At 45.6% G+C, this 25,020-nt stretch overlaps 1 protein-coding gene across 1 annotated transcript in view; it reads right to left on the bottom strand.

Moving 5' to 3' along the window:
- Window positions 1–25,020, bottom strand: part of TrpA1 (Transient receptor potential cation channel A1) — a 249,076-nt gene that overhangs the window by 157,926 nt on the left and 66,130 nt on the right. The window lies entirely within an intron of this gene.

Below are 25,020 nucleotides of genomic sequence, written 5' to 3' on the forward strand. Positions count from 1 at the left end.
TCTTCAAACTACGAATTCTCTGCATAATATCCACACCATACATTGCCCTTAGTCACGACATCACTGCCTCCAGCTTCCTCCTTGCTGCAACATTCACAACTCATGCTTCAATATAAGACTGTTAGTACACTATACTTTCATACATTTCCCATTTTGCCTCCTTGGATAACGTTTTGTCTCCACAGATGCCTTAATACACCACTCACCCTTTTACCTCCTAAATTCTATGGTTCACCTCGTCTCTTATCAACCCATCTGCTGACAAGCATACTCCCAAATATCTGAACACATTCATTTCCTCTATAATCCCTCTCTCCAATCTGATATCCAATCTTTCGTTGACTAATTTTCTTTTTTTATCTTCATCACCTTGCTCTTTGCTATGTTCACTTTGAATTTTTTTCTTTTATGTACCCACCCAAATTTATCCCCCAACCTTTCCAACGTCTCTTCAGTATCTCCCAAAACCACTGCGTCATCAGTAAAAACCAAGTATGACTAATTCCTACTTCGTATTAGATTCATTATTGCTAATATTATTATTATTATTATTAAATAATAGCAGCAACAACAACAACAACAACAACAATGATAATAATAATAATAATAATAATAATAATAATAATAATAATAATAATAATAATAATAATAAATAATAATAATAATAATAATAATAATAATTATTATTATTATTATTGTTATTATTATTATTATTGTTATTCTTATTATTACTCAAGGCACAGCGACTTAGTACGCAGCTTGTGTGGAGAGAGAATTCGCTGGACAGTCAGTCACCTGCTGGGTTTTCACTGCCACCTGATGCAGACGAGGTTTCACTGCCACCGCCCATCTCTCGGCAGTCATGGCAGTAGGCAGTGCCACTGGGTGCCACTTTCTAGGGTAGTGGTGAAATTATGGTGATTTTGGTGGTCGGGGGAAGAGGATAGTAACTGATGACGCGTGTTAATAGTTTGGGTGGTGGTGGTGGTGATTATGTTACTGTGGTAGTGATGTCACTGTGATGATGAGGTCACTGTGATGTGAATATTGATGACACTGTGGTTGTGGTGTTGATGTCACTGTGGTGATGGTGGTGGTGGTGGTGGTGGTGATGATGATGTCACTGTCGAAGTGGTGGTAGTGATGCCACTGTCGTAGTGGTATTGATATCACTGTCGTAGAAGTAGTGATGTTACTGTGGTGGTGATGGTGATGTCACTGAGGTGATGTTGATGTCACTGAGGTGATGGTGATGTCACTTGTGGTGGTGGTGATGTCACTGTAGCAGTAGTGGTGATGTCACTGTCCTAATAGTGGTGTTATCACTGTCGTAGAGGTAAGGATATCTCTGTCGTAGTAATGGTAATGTCACTGTGGTGGTGGTGATATCACTGTGGTGGTGTTGCCGTAGTTGTAGTGTCACTGGTGATGGTGTTAGGACAGTGGTGACACTTTACTTTTAACAGTGAAGATTGTGTAGACGCTATTTTAGTAGTGTTTGCGATTTTATGGTGGTAGTGTTGGCAGTGTTGTGGTGACGCTGGCACTTTCCAGGTGCGTTTGAACTACTGTAGTGGCATTGGCACTATTAGGGCAGTGTTGGCACTATTGTGATGAAACTGGCACTTCTCTGGTGATTTTTCACTATTGTGTTTATGTTGGCACTGTGGTATTGTTGGCACTATTACTGTAGTGCTGGTGCTGTTATGAAAGTACTGGCTCTGTGGTGGTGGTGGCACGATCAGCACCTCCTCCTACGGACTACTGACTTACTCATACTAACCTCAGTGTTCTCTGAAACACTTAGCTCTACTCCTTTCTCCTCCACCCATCTTCCCCTCCTCCATCTTCCCCTCCCCATATTCCCTTCCCTATCTTCCCCTACTCCCATCTTTCCTTCCACCCGTCTTCCCCTACCCTCTCTCCCTCTATTAATCACCATCTTGCCCTCGAGATCAAGGTCGCACCATTGCTTCCTTCGCAATTAAGTCGTAATGAGTAATATTTTTCGTGTCTCCCTGTGACGTTTAAAGTATTAAACTGATGTAGAGAACAGAAAAGGTGGCGAGGAGAATGGGAAGGACTTTGGAAAGGAAGAGTGGAAGGGAGGGAAACGTGGTGGGAAGGAAGGGTATGGTTATACGAAAGAAGGGAAAAAGGGGGCAGTGCTTGGTGATGATGATGGAGTATATGTAAATGAGAAAATGAAAAAAAAAAGGCTTTCGAAACAGTTACTCATAAAAGACAAATCTGAAAACTTAAAAATATTGCAGGAATCAAAGGCAAACTATTAAAATGAATGAGAGGCGGTGTTTACAAGACAATGCACTTCACTTGTGTTTATTAACTTGTTACGTAAAGTGAGTTGATCTGTGCCCTTTAAATACTCGCATAGTGGAGTCTCAGTATTAGTGCAACTGAAGTGTGTTTGACGTCTTCCCTGAATTGTGAGGAGATACAGCTTCTTCGAGACGAGATACAGCTTCTTAAAGAAGAAATACAACTTCAGATACATACTGAAACAAGAAAGAGGAAATCAGCTGCAACAAATAAAAGTTAATCTTTAAGAGGGGATTGAATCTAAAGTTGGAGGTTAAAAGAAACAGCTGTCGAGATTATCCATTTATTCACCGTGTTGCCGGATAATGTGATTAGACCAATGACAACGACAAAGCCTCTAGCGAAGGTAGGAATTTTGTTGTGTGAGGTATTGCCAGATTAAATTAATGGGAAGGTCTTTTTTGTATCAGGAGTAGGAATAGGAGTCAGAGGATGTTTTCCTGGGGCTGCGATGAAGGATATAGGAAGCAGTTTGTAAAACATCATGAGTGGTAATGGGAGCAATCCAATTATCTGCCTCAACACTAAAGGGAATTTTCTGGCAAGCATAGAAGAGAGGAACCTAGGTTACGAGGTGACAGACAATCAGGAAGAAGGAAAGGATCCCTGTCATATGTGACATTATGCTGTGAACTTGAACCAGACAAAATAATAAAGCCATTGATACTCTCTATATTTATCTGTCTGTCTGTTTACCCATATATCTATCCATACAACCACAGCAGATAAAGAGAAACACGTGTTCATCAGTTACCATGCAGATTAGGACAACAAAATCCACGTATACATCAGTAGAAAAATGAAATGAATTCCCTGATAAGCAGTGGTCGTAAGATATTCAGAAAGACGAGAGGGGTAAGAAGCTACTGTAGCTGCTCTCCAACAATCAGGTAAGTCTTTTGGTTTGCCTAGAAAACAAATTCATTGCTCCTCTCAGGCTTATCAGGAACTGGAAGTGCTCCGAACTCACCAGAGGGTGTCATAGCTAATCAACTTTCCAAACTCACAGATATGATCAACCAGGCGCATCTTAAGCACTCAAGGGACCGTCTTAATCGAGTCAAATAACACACTATAAAGAAAAAGAAAGTTGCATGCTTTAACGTCATGCCCTTTCAAATCACTGATGTGATAGGGTAGACATGGATTTCTGAGTCACTGACTCAGCTCTTCAAAAACGTGTAGGACTAAGATGATGGAGGCGCTACTGGAAAATTTCATGCATTAACATGTTAGGGAAGTTACCACATAGAGAACGGAGAAGATGAACCAGCAAGACTGGACCTCATAGTCAGTTTGAGTACTTTAGACATTGGGAACATTACATATAAAAGGCGTCTCGGAGCTAGTGATCGCGTGGTCCTGAACTATGAATACACTGGAGAACTAAAAGTGAAGAGGGAAAGAGCACGAGTTGGATGGGAGAAGCCAAACTATAAAAGAGGAACTGTATAGGTATGAGGAATTTCCTGAATGAGATACAGAGGGAAAGAGAACTGACCGGATAAACAGCATACGAAATGATGAAATACATGACCATATAATGCAAGGAGACGAAGGAGAGGTTCGTACCCAAAGGCAACTGAAACAACGGAAAGACCAGAACGAGCGTTACGTTCACCTGAAGGTGTAGAAAGGCCAAAATTAAGTGTGAAAGTTAACTGAAAAACTATAGACGACAAAGGACCCAGGAAAATATGGAGATTAGCTGTAGAGGCAGAAATGAATATGCATGAAGGAGGGAGGCCCAGCGGCAGTATGAGAATGACATAGCATCGAAATCGTAATCTAACCCAAAGCTGTTGTGCAGCTACACAGGGAGGAAAACAACAGTCAAAGACCAAGTAATCAGGCTGAGGAAGGAAGGAGGAGAGATCACTAGAAACAACAAAGAAGCATGTGAAGAGCTAAACGCAAGATTTAAGATAGTATTTTCAATGGAGACAGAATGGACTCCAGCAAACTGGAATAGTAGGGTGCCCCAACAATTGCTGAACACACTACAATTGAGGAAGAAATGAAAAGGTTGCTAAGTGAACTAGATACCTCAGTGGTGGCGGGATGGGACATCTCTCCATGGGTCCTGAGAGAGGGAGCAGAGGTGCTCCCTCTATCGAAACAAGACGACTACCTGAGGTATGGAAGACAGCAAATGTAGTCCCAATTTTTAAGAAAAGAGGCAGACAGGTAGCATTAAACTACAGACCAGTGTAACTGACATATATAATAGGCAAAGTCATGGAGAAGCTTATTAAACCTACTGGAGTTTTTCTTCAAAGTGACAGAAGTAATGCGGAGACCGAGGGTTGGGTAGACTGCATTTTCTTTGACAGTAAGAAGTCTTTTGACTCAGTTCCGTACAAGAGATTAGTGTAAAAACTCGAGAAGCAGGCAGGAATAACAGCAAAGGCACTGCAGTAGATGGGAGAGTCATAGTACGTGACGAGGTGTCCTGGTACTGGTATATGTGAATGACATAACGGAAGGGATAGACTCAGAAGTGTCCCTGTTTGCGGATGATGTGAACCATACGAGCAGAATTCAATCGGAAGAGGATCAGGCAGGACTACAAAGGGATCTGGATAGGCTTCAAGGCTGGTCCAGCAACTGGCTCCTGGAGGTAAACCCCACCAACTACAAAGTCATGATGATCAGGGAAAGGCAAAGATGACCCCAGACAGAGTACAGGCTACGAGGGGGGGGGGGTCAAAAACTGCAAACCTCACTTAAGGATAAGGATCTTGGGGTGAGTATAATAACAAACACATCTCCTGAGGTGCACATCAACCAGATAAGTGCTGCAGCATATAGGCCCCTGGCAAACCTAAACATAACTTTCCGACATCTTAGTAGGGAATCGTTCAAGACTCTGTACACCGTGTACGTCAGGCCCATATTGGAGTATGCAGCACCAGTTTGGAACCCACATCTGGTCAAGCACGTCAAAAATTAGAGAAAGTGCAAAGGTTTGCAACAAGACTAGTCCCGGAGCTAAGGGGGATGTCCTACAAGGAGAGGTTAATGGAAATCGACCTAACGGCACTGGAAGACAGGAGGGAAAGAGGGGACAAGATAACGGCATATAAAATACTGATAGGAATTGACAAGGTGGATAACGACAGGTTGTGTCATAGATGTGACACAGCAACAAGAGGTCACAAATGGAAGTTGAAGACTCATATGAGTCAGAGGGATGTTAGGAAGTATTTCTTCAGTCATAGAGTTGTCAGGAAGTGGAATAGTCTGGAGAGAGATCTAGTGGAGGCAGGTACCCTACATTGCTTTAAGAAGAGGTATGATACAGCTTATGGAGCAGGGAGGAGTGGACCTAATAGCGACCAGTGAAGAGGCGGAGCCAGGAGCTGTGAATAGACTCTTGTAACCACAATTAGGTGAGTACACACACACACACACACACACACTGACCACACACAGGCAGGATCCAGAGCCACAGAGGGTGAGGCAATGCGAGGAAGAAAGGGCAAAATCAGTGTTTATCCATGGGCTTCAGGAGAGAGAGGAAAGGACACACACTGAAAGGAAGCAGGAAGAAAGGAAGGAGATTGAGAAAATCATAACAGAAATAGGTGAAGAGAGGGACGAGATTGTAAATTTTCAGAGAATAGGGGGGTACTCGAAGGTGAGAAACCGACCAATCAAGCTGATTCTCAGGACGGAAACAGTGCGGAACAGGATCCTCCAAGAGAAACCACGATTGAAATACTCGGAAGAGTACAAGAGGGTGTTCCTAGACAGAGACAGAACAAAATCAGAACGACAGCAGCTGAGGGAGAGGACAAAAAAGCGAAAGGAGCTAGGAAAAGAGACAAGGAGGGAACCAGCAGAGGTCAGTCAGAGCAGGACAGAACAGCAAGGGCAAGCACACACACAACTACTCTCAGAACCACACAACCTATCACACCATCCCAACACACCCTACAATCCATACCCACAGCCTCCACCCAACACCAAGCTATAGAACCCCACAGTATGCCACCAGGTCTCCCACCCTCACAGGCCCCCCAAACCACAGTGCTGGAAAGGAAACTGAAGGTATGGTACACAAACGCTGATGGAATAACAAATAAGTGGGAGGAGTGGCAAGAAAGAGTCAAAGAAGCATCACCGGACATCATAGCTCTCACAGAAACCAAGCTTACAGGTATGATAACAGATGCCATCTTTCCAACGGGATACCAAATCCTGAGGAAAGACAGAGGGAACAGGGGGGGTGGAGGAGTGGCGTTGCTGATCAAAAATCGCTGGAATTTTGATGAGCTGGAGAGAGAAGATAGCGGAGAAGAAAGTGATTACATAGTGGGAACACTTCACTCTGGAGGTCCCAAGGTGGTAATAGCAGTGATGTATAACCCACCACAGAACAGCAGGAGGCCAAGGCAAGAGTACGACGAGAGCAATAGAGCGATGGTTGACACACTGGCTAGAGTGGCCAGAAGAGCTCATGCATGCAGGGCAAAGCTCCTGATCATGGGTGACTTTAACCACAAGGAGATAGATTGGGAGAACTTGGACCCACATGGGGGCCAAGATACTTGGAGGGCTAAGATGATGGAGGTGGTACTGGAGAACTTCATGTACCAACACGTAAGGGACACTACAAGAGAGAGAGGAGAGGATGAACCAGCAAGGCTGGACTTAGTATTCACCTTCAGTAGTGCAGATATCGAGGACATCACATATGAAAGACCCCTTGGGGCCAGTGACCATGTGGTTGTAAGCTTCGAATACACAGTAGAGCTACAAGTGGAGGGAGAAGCAGGAAGGCCAGGACGAATGAAGCCAAACTACAAGAAAGGGGACTACACAGGAATGAGGAACTACCTGAACGGGGTTCAGTGGGACAGAGAACTGGCAGGGAAACCAGTTAATGAGATGATGGAATATGTAGCAATAAAATGCAAGGAGGCTGAGGAGAGGTTTGTACCCAAGGGTAACAGGAGTAATGAAAAAGCCAGGATGAGCCCATGGTTTACCCAAAGGTGCAGGGAGGCAAAAACCAAGTGTGCTAGGGAATGGAAGAAATATAGAAGGCAAAGGACCCAGGAGAATAAGGAGAACAGTCGTAGAGCCAGAAATGAATATGCACAGATAAGAAGGGAGGCCCAAAGACAATATGAAAATGACATAGCAGCGAAAGCCAAATCTGACCCGAAACTGTTGTACAGCCACATCAGGAGGAAAACAACAGTCAAGGACCAGGTAATCAGGCTAAGGAAGGAAGGAGGAGAGACAACAGGAAATGACCGGGAAGTATGTGAAGAACTCAACAAGAGATTCAAAGAAGTGTTCACAGAGGAGACAGAAGGGACTCCAGAAAGACGGAGAGGTGGGGCACACCACCAAGTGCTGGACACAGTGCACACAACCGAGGAAGAAGTGAAGAGGCTTCTGAGTGAGCTAGATACCTCAAAGGCAATGGGGCCAAATAACATCTCCCCATGGGTATTGAGAGAGGGAGCAGAGGCGCTATGTGTACCCCTAACAACAATATTCAATACATCTATCGAAACAGGGAGATTGCCTGAGGCATGGAAGACAGCAAATGTAGTCCCAATCTTTAAAAAAGGAGACAGACATGAAGCATTAAACTACAGACCAGTGTCACTGACATGTATAGTATGCAAAATCATGGAGAAGATTATCAGGAGAAGAGTGGTGGAACACCTAGAAAGGAATGATCTCATCAACAGCAGCCAGCATGGTTTCAGGGACGGGAAATCCTGTGTCACAAACCTACTGGAGTTCTATGACATGGTGACAGCAGTAAGGCAAGAGAGAGAGGGGTGGGTGGATTGCATTTTCTTGGACTGCAAGAAGGCGTTTGACACAGTTCCACACAAGAGATTGGTGCAAAAACTGGAGGACCAAGCAGGGATAACAGGGAAGGCACTACAATGGATCAGGGAATACTTGTCAGGAAGACAGCAGCGAGTCATGGTACGTGGCGAGGTGTCAGAGTGGGCACCTGTGACCAGCGGGGTCCCGCAGGGGTCAGTCCTAGGACCAGTGCTGTTTCTGGTATTTGTGAACGACATGACGGAAGGAATAGACTCTGAGGTGTCCCTGTTTGCAGATGACGTGAAGTTGATGAGAAGAATACACTCGATCGAAGACCAGGCAGAACTACAAAGGGATCTGGACAGGCTGCAGAACTGGTCCAGCAATTGGCTCCTGGAGTTCAATCCCACCAAGTGCAAAGTCATGAAGATTGGGGAAGGGCAAAGAAGGCCGCAGACGGAGTACAGTCTAGGGGGTCAGAGACTACAAACCTCACTCAAGGAAAAAGATCTTGGGGTGAGTATAACACCAGGCACATCTCCTGAAGCGCACATCAACCAAATAACTGCTGCAGCATATGGGCGCCTAGCAAACCTCAGAACAGCATTCCGACATCTTAATAAGGAATCGTTCAGGACCCTGTACACCGTATACGTTAGGCCCATATTGGAGTATGCGGCACCAGTTTGGAACCCACACCTAGCCAAGCACGTAAAGAAACTAGAGAAAGTGCAAAGGTATGCAACAAGACTAGTCCCAGAGCTAAGAGGTATGTCCTACGAGGAGAGGTTAAGGGAAATCAACCTGACGACACTGGAGGACAGGAGAGATAGGGGGGACATGATAACGACATACAAAATACTGAGAGGAATTGACAAGGTGGACAAAAACAGGATGTTCCAGAGATTGGACACAGTAACAAGGGGACACAGTTGGAAGCTAAAGACACAGATGAATCACAGGGATGTTAGGAAGTATTTCTTCAGCCACAGAGTAGTCAGTAAGTGGAATAGTTTGGGAAGCGATGTAGTGGAGGCAGGATCCATACATAGCTTTAAGCAGAGGTACGATAAAGCTCACGGCTCAGGGAGAGTGACCTAGTAGCGATCAGTGAAGAGGCGGGGCCAGGAGCTCGGACTCGACCCCCGCAACCTCAACTAGGTGAGTACAACTAGGTGAGTACACACCTGGAAAGGAACAAGATTATAAATGAAAACCAGCATGGGTTCATGGAAGGCAAATCTTGTATCACAAACCTCCTGGAGTTTTATGACAAGGTAACAGAAGTAAGACACGAGAGAGAGGGTTGGGTAGATTGCGTTTTCCTAGACTGCAGGAAGGCTTTTGACACAGTTCCCCACAAGAGATTAGTGCAGAAGCTGGAGGATCAGGCACACGTAAAAGGAAGGGCACTGCAATGGATAAGAGAATACCTGACAGGGAGGCAGCAACGAGTCATGGTACGTGAAGAGGTATCACAGTGGGCGCCTGTTACGAGCGGGGTCCCACAGGGTTCAGTTCTAGGACCAGTGCTATTTTTGATATATATGAACGACATGATGGAAGGAATAGACTCTGAAGTGTCCCTGTTCGCAGATGACGTGAAGTTGATGAGAAGAATTAAATCGGCCGAGGATGAGGCAGGACTGCAAAGAGACCTGGAGAGGCTGGACATGTGGTCCAGTAACTGGCTTCTCGAATTCAATCCAGCCAAATGCAAAGTCATGAAGATTGGGGAGGGGCAAAGAAGACCGCAGACAGAGTATAGGCTAGGTGGACAAAGACTACAGACCTCACTCAGGGAGAAAGACCTTGGGGTGACCATAACACCGAGCACATCACCGGAGGCACACATCAACCAAATAACCGCTGCAGCATACGGGCGCCTGGCAAACCTGAGAATAGCGTTCCGATACCTTAATAAGGAATCGTTCAAGACACTGTACACTGTGTATGTTAGGCCCATACTGGAGTATGCAGCACCAGTCTGGAACCCACACCTGGTCAAACACGTCAAGAAGTTAGAGAAAGTACAAAGGTTTGCAACAAGGCTAGTCCCAGAGCTCAAGGGAATGTCGTACGAGGAAAGGTTAAGGGAAATCGGACTGACGACACTGGAGGACAGAAGGGTCAGGGGAGACATGATAACGACATACAAGATACTGCGGGGAATAGACAAGGTGGACAGAGATAGGATGTTCCAGAGAGGGGACACAGGGACAAGGGGTCACAACTGGAAGCTGAAGAATCAGACGAGTCACAGGGACGTTAGGAAGTATTTCTTCAGTCATAGAGTTGTCAGCAAGTGGAATAGCCTAGCAAGTGAAGTAGTGGAGGCAGGAATCATACAGAGTTTTAAGAAGAGGTATGACAAAGCTCAGGAAGCAGAGAGAGAGAGAGGATCCAGTAGCGATCAGTGAAGAGGCGGGGCCAGGAGCTGAGTCTCGACCCCTGCAACCACAATTAGGTGAGTACAATTAGGTGAGTACACACACACCCAAGGGCAACAGTAACAACGGGAAGACCAGAACGAACCCCTGGTTTACCCGACGGTGTAAGGAGGCAAAAACAAAGTGCAATAGAGAATGGAAAAAGTACAGAAGGCAGATAACACACGAAAATAGGGAGATTAGTCGCAGAGCCAGGAATGAGTACGCACAGGTAAGGAGGGAGGCCCAGCGACAGTATGAAAATGACATAGCATCGAGAATCAAGACTGACCCGAAACTGTTGTATAGCCACATCAGGAGGAAGACAACAGTTAAAGACCAGGTGATCAGATTAAGGACAGAAGGTGGAGAACTCACAAGAAATGATCAGGAGGTATGTGAGGAGCTGAACAGGAGATTTAAGGAAGTTTTTACAGTAGAGACAGGAAGGGCTGTGGGAAGACAGCACAGAAGGGAACATCAAGAGGGAATATACCAACAAGTGTTGGATGACATACGAACAACTGAGGAGGAGGCGAAGAAGCTCTTAAGTGACCTTGACACCTCAAAGGCGATGGGACCGGACAACATCTCCCCGTGGGTCCTTAGAGAAGGAGCAGAGATGCTGTGCGTGCCTCAACCACAATCTTCAACACATCCCTTGAAACTGGGCAACTACCTGAGAAATGGAAGACAGCTAATGTAGTCCCCATATTTAAGAAAGAAAACAGAAACGAGGCACTAAACTACAGACCTGTGTCTCTGACATGTATTGTGTGCAAAGTCATGGAGAAGATTATCAGGAGGAGAGTGGTCGAACACCTGGAAAAGAACAAGATTATAAATGAAAACCAGCATGGGTTCATGGAAGGCAAATCTTGTATCACAAACCTCCTGGAGTTTTATGACAAGGTAACAGAAGTAAGACACGAGAGAGAGGGGTGGGTAGATTGCGTTTTCCTAGACTGTAGGAAGGCCTTTGACACAGTTCCCCACAAGAGATTAGTGCAGAAGCTGGAGGATCAGGCGCACGTAAAAGGGAGGGCACTGCAATGGATAAGAGAATACCTGACAGGGAGGCAGCAACGAGTCATGGTACGTGAAGAGGTATCACAGTGGGCGCCTGTTACGAGCGGGGTCCCACAGGGGTCAGTTCTAGGACCAGTGCTATTTTTGATATATGTGAACGACATGATGGAAGGAATAGACTCTGAAGTGTCCCTGTTCGCAGATGATGTGAAGTTGATGAGAAGAATTAAATCGGACGAGGATGAGGCAGGACTGCAAAGAGACCTGGACAGGCTGGACATATGGTCCCGCAACTGGCTTCTCGAATTCAACCCTGCCAAATGCAATGTCATGAAGATTGGGGAGGTGCAAAGAAGACTGCAGACAGAGTATAGGCTAGGTGGACAAAGACTACAGACCTCACTCAGGGAGAAAGACCTTGGGGTGACCATAACACCGAGCACATCACCGGAGGCACACATCAACCAAATAACCGCTGCAGCATACGGGCGCCTGGCAAACCTGAGAATAGCGTTCCGATACCTTAATAAGGAATCGTTCAAGACAATGTACACTGTGTATGTTAGGCCCATACTGGAGTATGCAGCACAGGTCTGGAACCCACACCTGGTCAAGCACGTCAAAAAGTTAGAGAAAGTATAAAGGTTTGCAACAAGGCTAGTCCCAGAGCTCAAGGGAATGTCGTACGAGGAAAGGTTAAGGGAAATCGGACTGACGACACTGGAGGACAGAAGGGTCAGGGGAGACATGATAACGACATACAAGATACTGCGGGGAATAGACAAGGTGGACAGAGATAGGATGTTCCAGAGAGGGGACACAGGGACAAAGGGTCACAACTGGAAGCTGAAGACTCAGACGAGTCACAGGGACGTTAGGAAGTATTTCTTCAGTCATAGAGTTGTCAGCAAGTGGAACAGCCTAGCAAGTGAAGTAGTGGAGGCAGGAACCATACATAGTTTTAAGAAGAGGTATGACAAAGCTCAGGAAGCAGAGAGAGAGAGGATCCAGTAGCGATCAGTGAAGAAGCGGGGCCAGGAGCTGAGTCTCGACCCCTGCAACCACAATTAGGTGAGTACAATTAGGTGAGTACACACACACACACACACACACACACACACATGGTAACTGAAGTAAGATATGAGAGGGAGGAGTGGGTTGATTGCATTTTCTTGGACTGCAAGAAGGCCTTCGACACAGTTCCTCACAAGAGATTAGTACAGAAGCTAGAGGAACAGGCGCGTATAACAGGAAGGGCACTGCAATGGATCAGAGAATACCTAACAGGGAGGCAACAGCGAGTCATGGTCCGTGATGAGGTATCACAGTGGGCGCCAGTGACGAGCGGGGTCCCACAGGGGTCAGTCCTGGGACCAGTGCTATTCTTGGTATATGTGAACTACATGACGGAAGGGATAGACTCAGAAGTGTCCCTGTTTGCAGATGACGTGAAGTTAATGAGGAGAATTAAATCAGACGCGGACCAGACACGTCTACAAAAAGACCTGGACAGGCTGGATTTGTGGTCCAGAAACTGGCTCCTAGAATTTAACCCCGCCAAATGCAAAGTCGTGAAGATCGGAAGAGGGCAAAGAAGACTGCAGACAGAGAATAGGTTAGGTGGCCAAAGGCTGCAAACCTCACTCAAGGAGAAAGACCTAGGAGTGAGTATAATACCGAGTACATCGCCAGAAGAACACATTAACCAGATAACTGCTGCGGCATATGGGCACTTGACAAACCTGAGAATAGCGTTCCGGTACTTCAGTAAGGAATCGTTCAAGACTTTATACACTGTGTACGTCAGGTCCATACTGGAGTACGCAGCACCAATTTGGAACCCACACCTGGTCAAACACGTCAAGAAATTAGAGAAAGTGCAAAGATTTGCAACAAGGCTAGTTCGAGAGCTAATGGGAATGTCCTATGAAGAAAGGTTAAGGGAAATCTGTCTGACAACACTGGAGGACTGGAGGGTCAGGGAAGACATGATAACGACATACAAAATACTGTGTGGAATAGACAAGGTGGACAGAGACAAGATGTTCCAGAAATGGGACACAGAAACAAGGGGTCACAGTTGGAAGCTGAAGACTCAGATGAGTCAAAGGGATGTTAGGAAGTATTTCTTCAGTCATAGAGTAGTTAGGAAGTGGAATAGTCTGGCAAGCTATGTAGTGGAGGCAGGAACTATACATAGTTTTAAGACGAGTTATGATAAAGCTCATCGAGCATGGGGAGAGAGGACCTAGTAGCGGTCGTTGAAGAGGCGGGGCCAGGAGCTGAGTCTCGACCCCTGCAACCACAATTAGGTGAGTACACACACGCACACACGCACACACACACACACACACACACACACACACACACACACACACACACACACACACACACACACACACACACACACACACACACACATCATGAAGGTGATAGACGAGGGGGACAGAAGGGTCAGGGGAGACATGATAACGACATACAAGATACTGCGGGGAATAGACAAGGTGGACAGAGATAGGATGTTCCAGAGAGGGGACACAGGGACAAGGGGTCACAACTGGAAGCTGAAGACTCAGACGAGTCACAGGGACGTTAGGAAGTATTTCTTCAGTCATAGAGTTGTCAGCAAGTGGAATAGCCTAGCAAGTGAAGTAGTGGAGGCAGGAACCATACATAGTTTTAAGAAGAGGTATGACAAAGCTCAGGAAGCAGAGAGAGAGAGGACCCAGTAGCGATCAGTGAAGAGGCGGGGCCAGGAGCTGAGTCTCGACCCCTGCAACCACAATTGGGTGAATTAGGTGAGTACACACACACACACACCCGCACACCCACACACACACACACACACACACACACACACACACACACACACACACACACACACACACACACACACACACACACACACACACCATAATTAGGTGAGTACACACACACACACACACACACACACACACATGGTTCTGTGCTTTGAATGCATAGTAGAGTTACAAGTGGAGAGGGTAACAGGAGTTGGATGGAAAAAGCCAAACTATAAAAGGGGGAACTGCACAGGTATGAGGAAATTCCTGCAGGAGGTTCAGTGGGACAGAGAACTGGCAGGAAAGTCAGTAAATGAAATGATGGAATACGTAACAACAAAATGCAGGGAGACAGAGGAAAGGTTTGTTCCCAAGGGCAATAGAAATAATGGGAAGACCAAAGCGAGTCCTTGGTTTATCCGATGGTGTAGGGAGGTAAAAACTATATGCACCAGAGAATGGAAAAGGTACAGGAGGCAAAGGACCCAGGAAAATAAAGAGACTAGTCGAAGATCCAGAAGCTAGTATGCACAGATAAGGAGGGAGGCCCAGCGACAGTACGAAAACGACATAGCATCGAAAGGCAAGTCTGACCCGAAACTGCTGTATAGCCACATTAGGAGGAAGACAACAGTCAAAGACCAGGTGAATAGGCTGAGGAAAGAAGGTGGGGAACTCACCAGAAGCGATCAAGAGGTATATGTGGAGCTCAACATGAGATTTAAGGAAGTATTTACAGTGGAGACAGGAAGGCCTCTGGGAGGACAGAACAGAGGGGGATACCAACAAGGAATATTCCAACTAGTGTTAGATGACATACACACAACTGAGGAGGAGGGGAGGGAGCTGCTGAGGAACCTTGATACCTCAAAGGCAATGGGATCAGACAACATCTCCCCGTGGGTCCTTAGAGAGGGAGTAGAAATGCTGTGTGTGCCACTAACCACAATCTTCAACCCCTTGTCACTGACGGGTATAGTATGCAAAGTAATGGAGAAGATTATCAGGAGGAGAGTGGTGGAGCAGCTGGAACGGAACAAGAGTATAAACGCCAACCAGCACTGGAGTTTCATGATAAAGTAACAGAAGTAAGACACGAGAGAGAGGTGTGGGTTGACTGCAAGAAGGCCTTCGACACAGTTCATCACAGGAGATTAACGCAGAAGCTAGAGGATCAGGCGTGTATAACAGGATGGGCACTGCAAAGAATCAGAGAATACCTGACAGGGAGGCAAAAACGAGTCATGGTATGTGATGAAGTATCACTGTGGGCACCTGTGACGAGCGGGGTCCCAGAGGGGTCGGTCCCAGGACCAGTGCTATTTCAGGTATATGTGAATGAAATCATGGAAGGGTTAGACTCAGAAGTGTCCCTGTTCGCAGACGATGTGAAGTTAATGAGGAGAATTAAATCAGATGAGGATCATGTAGGACTTCAAAGTGACCTGGACAGGCTGGACACCTGGTCCAGCAACTGGCTTCTCGAATTTAACCCCGCCAAATGCAAAGTTCTGAAGATCGGGGAAGTGCAAAGAAAACCGCAGAGGGAGTATCGGCTAGGTGCAAACCTCGCTCAAGGAGAAAGATCTTGGGGTGAGTATAACACAGGACACATCTCCGGAAGCACACATCAACCAGATAACTGCTGCAGCATATGAGTGCCTGGCAAACCTGAGAATAGCGTTCCGATACCTTAGGAAGGAATCGTTCAAGACACTGTACATCGTGTACGTCAGGCCCATACTGGAGTATGCAGCACCTGTTTGGAACCCACACTTGATTAAGCACGTCAAGAAATTAGAGAAAGTGTAAAGGTTTGCGACAAGGTTAGTTCCAGAGCTAAGGGAAGTGTCCTACGAAGAAAGGTTAAGGGAAATCGGTCTGACGACACTGGAGGACAGGAGAGTTAGGGGAGACATGATAACAACATACAAAATACTGCGTGGAACAGACAAGGTGGACAGAGACAGGATGTTCCACAGAGAGGACACAGAAACAATTGGTCACAATTGGAAGTTGAAGAACCAGATGAGTCAGAGAGATGTTAGTAAATATTTCTTTAGTCAAAGAGTTGTCAGGAAGTGGAATAGCCTAGCAAGTGAGGTAGCTGAGGCAGGAACCATACATAGCTTCAAGATGAGGTATGATAAAGCTCATGGTGAGTACACGAACATAGAAACAACAGCAACTTCAAGGAAAACGTTCATTTATTCTTAGTAATGAATGATCAGTTACCACAGCTGTCACTGCCAGCTTAATGACCATAGTTACCACAGCTGTCACTGCCAGCTTAATGACCATAGTTACCACATCTGTCACTACCAGCTTAACAACCATAGTTACCACAGCTGTCACTGCCAGCTTAATGACCATAGTTACCACAGCTGTCACTGCCAGCTTAATGACCATAGTTACCACAGCTGTCACTGCCAGCTTAATAACCATAGTTACCACATCTGTCACTGCCAGTATAATAACCATAGTTACCACAGCTGTCACTGCCAGCTTAATGACCATAGTTACCACAGCTGTCACTGCCAGCTTAATGACCATAGTTACCACAGCTGTCACTGCCAGCTTAATGACCATAGTTCCCACTGCTGTCACTGCCAGCTTAATGACCATAGTTACCACAGCTGTCACTGCCAGCATAATGACCATAGTTACCACAGCTGTCACTGCCAGCTTAACCATAGTTACCACAGCTGTCACTGCCAGCTTAATGACCATAGTTACCTCAGCTGTCACTGCCAGCTTAACCATAGTTACCACAGGTGTCACTGCCAGCTTAATAACCATAGTTACCACATCTGTCACTGCCAGCTTAATGACCATAGTTACCACAGCTGTCACTGCCAGCTTAATGACCATTGTTACCACAGCTGTCACTGCCAGCTTAATGACCATAGTTACCACAGCTGTCATTGCCAGCTTAATGACCATAGTTACCGCAGCTGTCACTGCCAGCTTAATGACCACAGTTACCACAGCTGTCACTGCCAGCTTAATAACCATAGTTACTACAGCTGTCACTGCCAGCTTAATAACCATAGTTACCACAGCTATCACTGCCAGCTTAATGACCATAGTTACCACAGCTGTCACTGCCAGCTTAATGACCATAGTTACCACAGCTGTCACTGCCAGCTTAATGACCATAGTTACCACAGCTGTCACTGCCAGCTTAATGACCATAGTTACCACAGCTGTCACTGCCAGCTTAACGACCATAGTTACCACAGCTGTCACTGTCAGCTTAATGACCATAGATACAACATCTGTCACTGCCAGCTTCATAACCATAGTTACCACAGCTGTCACTGCCAGCTTAACGACCATAGTTACCACAGCTGTCACTGCCAGCTTAATGACCATAGTTACCACAGCTGTCACTGCCAGCTTAATGACCATAGTTACCACAGCTGTCACTGCCAGCTTAATGACCATAGTTACCACAGCTGTCACTGCCAGTTTAATGACCATAGTTACCACAGCTGTCACTGCCAGCTTAACCATAGTTACCACAGCTGTCACTGCCAGCTTAATAACCATAGTTACCACATCTGTCACTGCTAGCTTAATAACCATAGTTACCATAGCTGTCACTAACAGCTTAAAAACCATAGTTACCAGAGCTGCCACCGTCAGCCTAATGGCCATAGTTACCACAGCTGTCACTGCCAGCTTAATAACGACAGTTACCACAGCTGTTACTGAGAGCTTAATGACCATAGTTACCACAGCTGTCACTGCCAGCTAAATAACCGTAGTTACCACATCTGTCACTGCCAGCTTAATGACCACAGTTACCACAACTGTCACTTCCAGCTTAATGACCATATTTGCCACAGCTGTCACTGCAAGCTTAATGACCATAGTTACCACAGCTGTCACTGCCAGATTAATGACCATAGTTACCACAGCTGTCACTGCCAGCTTAAAGACCATAGTTACCACAGCTGTCACTGCCAGCTTAATGACCATATTTACCACACCTGTCACTGCTAGCTTAATAGCGATAGTTACCACAGCTGTCACTGCCAGCTTAATAACCATAGTTACCACATCTGTCACTGCCAACTTAATAACCATATTTACCACAGATGTCAGTGCCAGTTTTATAACCATAGCTACCACAGTTGTCACTGCTGGCTTAATAAAAAATAGTTACCACAGCTGTCACTGACAGCTTAATAACCATAGTTACCACAGATGTCAATGAGTGAATAATAACCAGAGTTATCACAGTTGTCACTGCTCGCTTAATAACCATAGTTACCACAGCTGTCAGTGGCAGATTAATAGCCATAGTTACCATAGCTGTCATTGACAGCTTAATGACCATAGTTACCACAGCTGTCACTGTCTGCTTAATGGCCATAGTTACCACAGCTGTCACTGCCAGCTTAATAACGATAGTTACCACAGCTGTAACTGAGAGCTTAATAACTATAGTTACCACAGTTGTCACTGCTAGCTTAATAACCATAGTTACCACAGCTGTCAGTGGCAGCTTAATAACCATATTTACCACAGCTGTCACTGCCAACTTAATGACCATAGTTACCACAGCTGTCACTGCTAGCTTAATTGCGATAGATACCACACCTCTCATTGCCAGCTTAATAACCATGGTTACCAGAGCTGTCACTGTCTGCTTAATAACCATAGTTACCACAGCTGTCATTGCTAGCTTAATAATCATAGTTGCCAGAGCTGTCACTGCCAGCTTAATAACCATAGTTACCACAGCTGTTACTGCCAGCTTAATAACCATGGTTACCACAGTTTTCACTGCCAGCTTAATAAAGATAGTTACCACAGCTGTCACTGCCAGCTTAATAACCATATTTACCGGAGCTGTCACTCCCAGCTTAATAATCATAGTTACCAGAGCTGTCACTGCCAGCTTAATTGCCATAGTTACCAGAGCTGTCACTGCCAGCTTAATAACCATAGTTACCACAGCTGTCACTGCCAGCTTAATAACAATAGTTACCACAGCTCTCACTGCCAGCCTAATAACCATAGTTACCACAGTTGTCACTGTCAGCTTAATAACCATAGTTACCACAGGTGTCACTGCCAGCTTGATAACCATAATTACATCAGCTGTCACTGCCAGCTTAATAATATAGTTACCACAGCTGTCACTGTGAGCTTAATGACCATAGTTACCTCAGCTGTCACTGCCAGCTTAATAGCTATTGTTACCATAGCTGTCACTGCCAGCTTAATGACCATATTTGCCACAGCTGTCACTGCCAGCTTAATGATCATATTTACCACACCTGTCACTGCTAGCTTAATAGCGATAGTTACCACAGCTGTCACTGCGAGCTTAATGACCATAGTTACCACAGCTGTCACTGCCAGCTTAATAACCATGGTTACCACAGTTTTCACTGCCAGCTTAATAACGATAGTTACCTCAGCTGTCACTGCCAGCTTAATAACCATATTTACCAGAGCTGTCACTTCCAGCTTAATAACCATAGTTACCACAGCTGTGACTGCCAGCTTAATAACAATAGTTTCCACAGCTCTCACTGCCAGCCTAATAACCATAGTTACCACAGGTGCCACTGCCAGCATAATAACCATAATTACCTCAGCTTTTACAGACAGCTTAATAACCATAGTTGCCACAGCTGTTATTGCCGGCTTAATAACAATAGTTCCCACAGCTGTCACTACCAGCTTAATAACCATAGTTACGACAGCTCTCACTGTCAGCTTAAGAACCATAGTTACCACAGTTGTCACTGCTAGTTTAATAACAATACTTACCACAGCTGTCACTGCCAGCTTAATAATATAGTTACCACAGCTGTCACTGTGAGCTTAATGACCATAGTTACCACAGCTGTCACTGCCAGCTTAATAGCTATTGTTACCATAGCTGTCACTGCCTGCTTAATGACCATATTTGCCACAGCTGTCACTGCCAGCTTGATGATCATATTTACCACACCTGTCACTGCTAGCTTAATAGCGATAGTTACCACAGCTGTCACTGCCAGCTTAATAACGATAGTTACCACAGCTGTTACTGAGAGCTTTATGACCATAGTTACCACATCTGTCACTGCCAGCTTAATGACCACAGTTACCACAACTGTCACTGCCAGTTTAATGACCATAGTTACCACAGCTGTCACTTCCAGCTTAATGACCATATTTGCCACAGCTGTCACTGCCAGCTTAATGACCATAGTTACCACAGCTGTCACTGCCAGATTAATGACCATAGTTACCACAGCTGTCACTGACAGATTGATGACCATAGTTACCACAGCTGTCACTGCCAGCTTAATAGCGATAGTTACCACAGCTGTCACTTCGAGCTTAATGACCATATTTGCCACAGCTGTCACTGCCAGGTTAATAACCATGGTTACCACAGTTTTCACTGTCAGCTTAATAACGATAGTTACCACAGCTGTCACTGACAGCTTAATAACCATATTTACCAGAGCTGTCACTTCCATCTTAATAACCATAGTTACCAGAGCTGTCACTGCCAGCTTAATTGCCATAGTTACCAGAGCTGTCACTGCCAGCTTAATAACTATAGTTACCACAGCTGTCACTGCCAGCTTAATAACAATAGTTACCACAGCTCTCACTGCCATCCTAATAACCATAGTTACCACAATTGTCACTGTCAGCTTAATAACCATAGGTACCACAGGTGCCACTGCCAGCTAAATAACCATAATTACCTCAGCTTTTACTCACAGCTTAATAACCATAGTTGCCAGAGCTGTTATTGCCGGCTTAATAACAATAGTTCCCACAGCTGTCACTGCCAGCTTAATAACGATAGTTACCACAGCTGTCACTGCCAGCTTAATAACCATATTTACCAGAACTGTCAACTCCAGCTTAATAACCATAGTTACCAGAGCTGTTACTGCCAGCTTAATTGCCATAGTTACCAGAGCTATCACTGCCAACTTAATAACCATAGTTACCACAGCTGTCACTGCCAGCTTAATAACAATAGTTACCACAAGTCTCACTGCCAGCCTAATAACCATAGTTACCACAGTTGTCACTGTCAGCTTAATAACCATAGGTACCACAGGTGCCACTGCCAGCTAAATAACCATAATTACCTCAGCTTTTACTGACAGCTTAATAACCATAGTTGCCACAGTTGTTTTTGCCGGCTTAATAACAATAGTTCCCACAGCTGTCACTGCCAGCTTAATAACCACAGTTACGACAGCTCTCACTGTCAGCTTAAGAACCATAGTTACCACAGTTGTCACTGCTAGTTTAATAACAATGCTTACCACAGCTGTCACTGCTAGCTTAATAATATAGTTACCACAGCTGTTGCTGTGAGCTTAATAACCATAGTTACCACAGCTGTCACTGGCAGCTTAATAGCTATTGTTACCATAGCTGTCACTGCCAGCTTAATGACCATATTTGGCACAGCTGTCACTGCCAGCTTAATGATCATATTTACCACACCTGTCACTGCTAGCTTAATAGTGATAGTTACCACAGCTGTCACTGCCAGCTTAATAACCATAGTTACCACATCTGTCACTGCCAGTTTAAAGACCATAGTTACCAGAGCTGTCTGCCAGCTTAATGACCATAGTTACCACAGCTGTCACTGGCAGCTTAATAACCATAGTTACCACATCTGTCACTGCCAGCTTAATGACCATAGTTACCACAGCTGTCACTGCCAGATTAATGCCCATAGTTACCACAGCTGTCACTGCCAGCTTAATGACCATAGTTACCACTGCTGTCACTGCCAGATTAATGACCATATTTACCACACCTGTCACTGCTAACTTAATAGCGATAGTTACCACAGCTGTCACTGCCAGCTTAATAACCATAGTTACCACATCTGTCACTGCCAGCTTAATAACCATAGTTACCACAGCTGTCAGTGCCAGCTTTATAACCATAGCTACCACAGTTGTCACTGCTAGCTTAATAACAATAGTTACCACAGCTGTCACTGACAGCTTAATAACCATAGTTACCACAGCTGTCACTGCCAGCTTAATAACCATAGTTATCACAGTTGTCACTGCTAGCTTAATAACCATAGTTACCACAGCTGTCAGTGGCAGCTTAATAACCATAGTTACCATAGCTGTCACTCTCAGCCTAATGACCATAGTTACCACAGCTGTCACTGCCAGCTTAATAACGATAGTTACCACAGCTGTTACTGAGAGCTTAATAACTATAGTTACCACAGCTGTCACTGCCAGTTTAATAATCATAGTTACCACAGCTGTCACTGTCTGCTTAATGGCCATAGTTACCACAGCTGTCACTGCCAACTTAATAACGATAGTTACCACAGCTGTTACTGAGAGCTTAATAGCTATAGTTACCACAGATGTCACTGCTTGCTTAATAACCATAATTACCACAGCTGTCAGTGGCAGCTTAATAACCATAATTACCACAGCTGTCACTGCCAACTCAATGACCATAGTTACCACAGCTGTCACTGCTAGCTTAATTGCGATAGATACCACAACTGTTACTGCCAGCTTAATAACCTTGGTTACCAGAGCTGTCACTGTCTGCTTAATAACCATAGTTACCACAGCTGTCATTGCCAGCTTAATAATCATAGTTACCAGAGCTGTCACTGCCAGCTTAATAACCATAGTTACCACAGCTGTCACTGCCAGCTTAATAACCATGGTTACCACAGTTTTCACTGCCAGCTTAATAACGATAGTTACCACAGCTGTCACTGCCAGCTTAATAACTATATTTACCAGAGCTGTCATTTCCAGCTTAATAACCATAGTTACCAGAGCTGTCACTGCCAGCTTAATTACCATAGTTACCAGAGCTGTCACTGCCAGCCTCTTCAAGGGGGGCTCCTTGGCGTGGTGAAGAGGCTCTTGGTCTGAGGAATTAGCCCTGTCGGTCTTCTTCCTCAGACCGAACCTAATTACCCCCCCATTCTCCCCTCCCCTATCCCATCCTCCCCATCCTCCCCTTTTTCCATTCCTCCTCCTCCTCCCCACTCCTCCCTTTTGCCCTTCCTCTTTTTGGCCTTTGGGATTTCTGCCACAGGCGCGCTAGTTCCTAGGTAGGGGAAAGGACACCGGGGTCCATCCCATTCCGTTGAGGTTCTTGGCGGTGGCGTAGTTTGCCGTGGAATCTGGATTGCCTGGGGATGTCCCGATCCCTCTCCGGTATCCCAGAGTAGCTTTGGGTATCTTTCGTGCGACGGGTGTATCTCTGGAAGCCACCTTTCGGATTCTGGGGGTGGTGGCCGAAGGAGGTATGCTTTGTGGCGGATATCCGGCCGCCCTCTCTTTTGTCCACCGAGATAGCTCGGCAGATGTGAGGTTGCTATCCCGGATTGCTGGTTTACTGGCATGAAGGGTAGGGTATGGCACGGGTTCCATGCTGCATCTGCGCTACTAGCGGTGTTGAGGTCCTCTTGGGCGCGGAGGGAGATTTCTGGCCCTTTCATTCCTCCTGGGAACTATTCCTCCCCACTCCCCCTTTTTTTATTCTTTTTTTATTTTTATTTTCTTTTCTTCTTTCTTTTTTTTTCTTAAAAACAAAAAGCAAAGGAGTAACCTAACCATGGCAGCCCTAGTCCATGAACCCACTACCCCCGGGCCCCTTCTTGATACCGCACCCCATTCTGACCCTGCCTTGTGTTTAGACCACTCTTCGGATACTCCTGATGCCCCTGTACCTCTTGCTGGTGCTGTTTCCTCACCCGCTTCAGGTACCGGGGCTTCGACTGACTCCTTCGATTTGTCTGAACTCCGGTCTCCTTTGACTATGCTTCCGGCTTCTCCCTCTACGGTACGGCAATTTTCGAATCTCCCGCCCATTTCACGCCGGACCAACTCCGGTCCTACTCCTAAACGCCAACGTCAATCTCCTGATGATGCTCCTTCGTTACCTTCCCATTCTACTCGGAAAAGACCGACACGTCAAGCACTCCCTCTTCACTCTCAGTTTCGGACTACACAATGGACTAAATTCTTTACTTTAAGACCGACTTCTTCTTCTGCCTACCTTTCTGACCATAGTATTGGCAAAGCGCTCCTGCGTCATGTTGGCAGAGATATTTCATTTCATGCTCTCAAGAGCGGTACGCGCATCGTCACTGTCCAGAATGCTACCCAAGCTCATGATCTTTCTCTCCTTTCGAATATCGATACTACTCCTATCACTATTGAAAAACATCTTTCTCTCAATTCTTGTAGTGGTACTGTCATTCTGCCCCATACCATAGTCCAACAGAATTTCCAGTCATGTGGCAATGACATTCTTGAACAGCTGGAACTCCAGGATCTCCCAATCCTCAAAGTAGACACTTATGTCCTTCCTGCCCGGGGGCGGAGACGTTACCCTTGCAATGTGGCTCGTTTAACTTTTGACAGCCGAGAACTCCCGTCCTCTGTATATGTCGCAGGACATCGGTTACAAGTTCGAAAGGTGATACCTACACCGCAACAATGTAGAAATTGCTGGCGTTTTGGTCACCCAGCGAAATATTGCAGATCTATGGCCGAATGCCCAGTCTGTGGTGCCGACGACCATTCTAATACATCTTGCAGTCAACCTCCATCTTGCCTTAATTGTAATGAAGC

The sequence above is a fragment of the Cherax quadricarinatus genome, chromosome 20 (assembly GCF_038502225.1).
Source record: "Cherax quadricarinatus isolate ZL_2023a chromosome 20, ASM3850222v1, whole genome shotgun sequence".
In the NCBI taxonomy this organism is placed as follows: Eukaryota; Metazoa; Arthropoda; class Malacostraca; order Decapoda; family Parastacidae; genus Cherax; species Cherax quadricarinatus.